This window comes from Rhipicephalus microplus, chromosome 7 (assembly GCF_043290135.1).
Source record: "Rhipicephalus microplus isolate Deutch F79 chromosome 7, USDA_Rmic, whole genome shotgun sequence".
Classification (NCBI taxonomy): domain Eukaryota; kingdom Metazoa; phylum Arthropoda; class Arachnida; order Ixodida; family Ixodidae; genus Rhipicephalus; species Rhipicephalus microplus.
This window is the reverse complement of record NC_134706.1, coordinates 121,999,583-122,005,520: the sequence shown is the minus strand read 5'-3', so window position 1 is coordinate 122,005,520 and position 5,938 is coordinate 121,999,583. Positions and strand designations below refer to the sequence as shown.

Here is a 5,938-nt window from a genome sequence, read left to right as displayed (position 1 = left end):
AAAACGAAGAATAAAGTGCAATAAAGAAAAAATAATAAAAAACCCTACAAACTAATATGATTGAATATGAAGTAATTTTAGACGTAAGCCTAATATTCCATTAGCTTTGTTTTCTTTGGTTAACCGCATATGGCTTCGCTAAACGTCCTGCGGCTAAATCTATTTTCAGTTGCCCTAAACGAAAAAGACATTCCTCTTCTACTTCTTGTGCTGCTTTGCGACAAGCATTACGACTGGCGGTCTATAAACGAGGAAAAACCACATAAGCTGATTCCAAAGTATTGCATAGCAAATTTAGGCCAAGTGAAGGCGTTCAATAAAAAATTGTGTATTTTAAAGTCATATATTGTAATTCCCAAATTTCAAATGATTATCTTTAGGGAACAAGACCTATAGAAGACCATATAACTAAAATTTAATAGTTCTTTACGTTTTGTTACGGACTGCAGAGTGTTTGAGCCGTTGTGTATTTTCCGCTTTGAGGATTCCAGTTTCATCTCAGTGGTATTTATCACCATCACGGATTATATGAAAGGTTGGATGGTGTTTAGATATGGGCCATGTATTATTTGTCTCAATAATCCTCATACATCACCGTCGTTCACATGACATATGCAGATAGTTCCCGATAAAGCTTACAGGCTTTGAAATAGCACGCTTGTCATCCGGTACAAGCGCTATCTCGGTAACACATACAAACTAGTGTCATTTGTCAGCCAACGTTGCGTTGAATCTGCGTTGTTTCTCGTGATTGCTTTCTTTTTATTTTGTGAAGTAATCGTAAGCTCTAGCCGTAAAATATACGAAACCAAGTCATCTGTTTCCTGGAGCGCCCATCTAGCGCACGGATAACGTTTTGATGTATTCACGCGTACAGGTACTTACAGGTATGTCACCTGTGCACGACAACATGCGTTGAAGCGGTGGTTGGCGCAGCGGATGGTAGTCGCACAAGCGAAATCTTCACTTCGAAAAATTGCTGCGTGCCATCGCAGCTCTGCTTCACGACAATGACTCACCAGCTGTGCCATATCAAATTTCCTGGGCTGACTCAGACAGAGGAATTATCGAGCTGTGCAAACCGCAGCACTGATGCAATCATGCTGGCATGTTGGGCGCATGATGCGTTAGTCAAATGTGTGCGGAAATAGACGTCACATCTATTCAACACTCCACCCTTTATAAAAGCAGCCAAGAGCTCTCATAAAGACAGAGCCATTCGTGAGCAAGTCGCATTGATAGCTTTCCTGTAGACTGGTAAGAGTGCATGTTCCATTCGTTTTCTTTTGCTGAATTATGCTGCTAAAGCAGTCACGTCTCCTCTTAGTACCGGGCGGGTGATTTCTACAATAGCACTAAACACGCTACGCGGGCTATCAGAGCCAGAATTCTCCAGAAATGTTAGTGAACGATCTGAAAAGCACTAAAGAGTATGCAGTGTCTATCGCTATAAATAATTAATGGTTGACAGCCTTCATACAAAGCGGGGTACAATCAAGTAGGTCTTCCTATTGACATTTTGTAGTATAATGCGTTAGACATTTAAATAGACACTCAAGAGAAACATAAATTTTGAAAGCGCTAAAGGCACGTGCGTGATACGAGGGAAGGACACAGGCCAAGCTCTTGTCCTGTGTCCTTCGCTCGTCTTACGTATACATGCCTTTAGCGCTTACAAAATTTATGAATCAATACCAACTAGCCCCTAACCCAGTGCCTTCTAAAGTGAAACGATCTCTCGGTTTCGGTTGACAAACTTCATTGTGAGTATAGTAATGACATACGTTTCGCCATTATAAATTCATTATTAGCGGAGAAAGTCAAGGTTGAAGTTCATTTTTGAAATTTTGTGACCAAATCTTCGCACGTGACATGAAAAATTCAAGATGTGTTTTTCACATTTTCGCGACATTGGCTCGATGGAACTTTCCCAAACGTCGTATGCTAGGCCTATGGCACCCACAAATGACAATTTATTTCAATTTCATTGATTAGAAGCTACGTAGAATACAGTAGACGCCTTCAAATCTGTAATGCCGCGGTATTTGGTGCAAAAATCCCGAGGTGGCGTTGCAGCCCATATTTTTTTATCGCACGTTTCCTCGCTTACCATGAGTTAGGTCTTGGTCAGAGTGGTGTTTTGGGAATTGGGAAATTGTAGTTTACTAATACGCCAAAATATTTTAGCTCTTTATTGTCGCTTAAGTTCTGAAATCTACTTATAGCCATGGCTAAGGGATGCGATGTAATTGACATCATGTTTTAATAAAGCGATGCACGTCTTGCACTCTGAAAAAACTAAGGACCCCGCGAGTCCATTTTCAGAGTCCTGACTTCCCAAATATGTTGTTCTCTTTCAAGAGACGCGCAAACTTCCCTTTGAGCCCCGTTGCACACCCACGAGGGTATGATGATCTTCGCAAAGCTCAGAATTAAAAACAAGCCGCTCATTTTTTTTTTGCTTGGAGTGTGAGCGACCGACTTCATTTAGTGCATTAGCCACTGGAAAAAACTGCACCCACAGCCTGTTTGCACCTAAAGAGATGTGTGTTTCTGTGCGCAGATCCCTAGAAGTACCACATTGTTGTCGAAAAATGCGGACCCTGGTTGTGGCTGCCATCACGCTTGGTAAGAACATCTGACCCGGTGGACTGGTTCTCCTTTACGAGAGTAACACTTCTCCAAATCTGGAGCACCAGAAAGTCACAACTATAGATACTGCCTTTTTTTTCGGCCATTTACGAGAGTAACACTTCTCTGCATCTGGAGTACCTGAAGGCCGCTTGTTTTGTAACGTTCGAAATGTTAAAGGTAACAGCGTTCGTTCCGTGTGTTTTCTGTCTCTAGGCGTGTTTCTTTCGCTTTGTTTACCGTTGACTGTAAACAGTCAATTAGCCAAGTCAGTTACTTTATCGTGCTGATACATGCTCAATGCATGTCTAATATTACGTCGTCGAATTTTAAATGGTGCTTCGGAAATATCGCGCGTTGATGTGTATATCACACATATACTTCATTGTCTACATATTGCGTATTTCAATATTGTATTTGCAGCCATGTTGACCATAGCATCGGGACGCAGCGATCCTGCATTTGATAGCAGCCAGGCAGAAGCCAGCAGGGAAGACGGCCAGATGAGCTTGAGTTCACTTTGGGAGAGTGTGAAACCCAGTTTCGATGCTCTTTGGAAAAAAATTCTTGAGCTCTTGTTTAAAGCAGTGGGTTTATTTATGTAACGAATTGCCGGTGCAGTGGTTTTCGGCATATGGGCTTCTGAATTTACTGTTGTGTCTCAATTCAAACTTATTCAGCGTCCAATAAAAAAACGCCATTTTATTGAGCTCCTTACCATAATATTTGTATGACTCTTGGTGATTTGACACTGATGCTATTTTGTGGTTTTTTAGGCCGGCTTAGCGGGACCATCTTGAACAATGAGCACTTCGAAAGCATTGTAATATTTTTACGTTGTTTTGTTTGTAATGAGAGATGCCACCCCATCCATGCTACAGCCAAAACCTTGCGTTACATTGAATGGCCTGTTTCCTTATGGTTTGGATAACTGACTACAAATCTCATATGAGCTTTTCTTCAATGAATAAAATAAATTGTACCTAATCTGTGTTGCATGCCTGGGTGAAAAGCGGATCTGGCGGGATTATCGCCGGCTCTGCTCCCACCGGCGCTCCTAAGATGTGTGACTCCTCGGGCGTTGCCATCACATGCGTGCGCAAGGGGGGTGCCGGGGAGCGGCCGCCTTCACTAGTCTGTTAAGAGGAGGAGGAGGCGCAAAGTGAGCCTTACCATACAGTTTCTTAAAATTAACTAAAGTGGACTCTGGCGCTGCGATCATCCAGCAAGCATGGCAACGACGGGTAGTGCACGGACTTGCCTAGTCTTCGTACTTGCGGCCCTCGAACGCACTTGTGCCCCACCGTGGTGCTCTAGTGGCTAAGGTACTAGGCTGCTGACCTGCAGGTCGCGGGATCGAATCCCAGCGGCGGCGGCTGCATTTCCGATGGAGGTTAAAATGTCGTATGCCCGTGTGCTCAGATTTGGGTGCACGTTAAAGAACCCCAGGTGGTCGAAATCTCCGGAGCCCTCCACTACGGCCTCTCTCATAAACATAAGGTGGTCTTGAGCCGTTAAACCCCACATATCAATCAATCAATCAATCAATCAATCAATCAATCAATCAATCAATCAATCAATCAATCAATCAATCAATCAATCAATCAATCAATCAATCAATCAATCAATCAATCAATCAATCAAATAATCAATCAATCAATCAGTCAATCAATCAATCAATCGATCGATCGAACGCACTTGTGGCTTCATTATTTACAGTGTTTTGGTTATGTTTCGAATGAAAAAACGACCCATTTTGAGTTTCGTGAGTAGATTTGAAATGTCGAACCGAAAGGTTGAAGTGGTGTTGAAGTGCACCAGCTGAATATTTGCTGATTGTAGTTTCATGACAGAGCAAATTCAAGCCACACGAAGTCAACGTGAGTTGAAAGTGCGAAAATTTGACAAACTCACGCACTACCCATAATTCTCATGCTCGCTGTGGCGCTGTGTATTGCAGCTCCCATAGACAGTTGTGTGAGAGGTATTTATAGAGTATTTAAAGGAAACTATGTGAGCCCCGCTACGTCCGCATGATAGAAAGGGGGGGGGGGCACTGCCGTGACTTTCACCAGTGAGTCGGAACGGAACGAAAACGTAACCGAAACGTTATCTATTACTTCTATCCAGAGTAAAAACGAATTTCTTCAATAGTTTTTCTGTTCACGGAAAGGCTTGGCTATTCGGAATTACCGAAGACACGAAACGTGAGCAATAATGTATACCCCGAAATGCAGTAATAGCGCGTCTTTCCGACAGGAACTTGTAAGTAAACATGCGGTGAACTTGTGTGAAAGACGAAAACGGTGGTGACCAGGCTTGTTAATGCTAAGGGAAATATACTTTGGTGTGTGCTGGCCAGCGTGAAAAGGGCATTCTCGGCGCTGGTTTGTCTTATCAGAAAGGTGGTCTCGCACATAAGAGAAACAATGGTGGTGTACTGCTTCTGAGATAACGCACACTCTTTTGATACAAAGCAATGGGCCTCCGAGCGAAAATTTGTGGCTGAATTTTCATAAAACGAATACTGTGACTAAGCTTACTAAACAATTGCTGTACAGTTACTTTCACTCCTCTGAAGAACGTGTTTTGCCCCAGTCTCACTTTTTAAAGATAAGCTCTATCCCTAGTTTACCTTCAAATCTTACATACCAATAAAATCCATTACGTATCGCTTAGGACGTTTTTTTTCATTCCTGTGCCGGAACGAAATACAACCTTTTTTCCTGATAAAGTGAAACTAAATCGGAAATGAGAAACCTTTCATTCCCACACCCTGAACCCCCACCCCCTTCGATTGGGAACGCGGCACATGCCTGTAGTGGTCATCATACGCGGCATACCTTTACATGCCACGAATAACCACGCCATATGCAGCGCCTAGACTCTATGTGGCGAAAACGGACGTGGCTATACGCGCTCCACTCTCATGGTAGCTTTCTTCACGCCACGTGAGGTTGCAGTGCCGTCGGCATTGATTCAAAGTAATCCAATGAACAGTGTTAATTATTATTGCCATGAGAGGCCGTGTGGCATGACGCTGACATGATACGTTTTGGTAATAGGTGAAGTTTTGGTGACGTCACATTACGACGTCATTACAACGCTGCCCCCGTAGTTTCGGCGAACGCGTGAGTAAAAAAAGAACGGCAGGCGTTACACTTTCGCAACAAAAGAAGAATGCCTGGCTGCACTCGCGCAAGACTAATGAACAGCAATGATAGAGTACAGTCACGACCATTGTTAGAGGGAACACGGAGCGGGTGACCGCACTCCGCGGAGCGCCATGACGGGCGCCTTGCGAACC

The 5,938-nt window shown here is 43.4% G+C and overlaps 1 long non-coding RNA gene across 1 annotated transcript; it reads left to right on the top strand.

Moving 5' to 3' along the window:
* Positions 1-1,144: 1,144 nt before the first annotated feature.
* Positions 1,145-3,354, top strand: LOC119179645 (uncharacterized). Its single transcript, XR_005110840.2, has 3 exons — positions 1,145-1,257; positions 2,564-2,628; positions 3,055-3,354. It is a non-coding gene; the product is annotated as an uncharacterized LOC119179645 (long non-coding RNA).
* Positions 3,355-5,938: the final 2,584 nt, after the last annotated feature.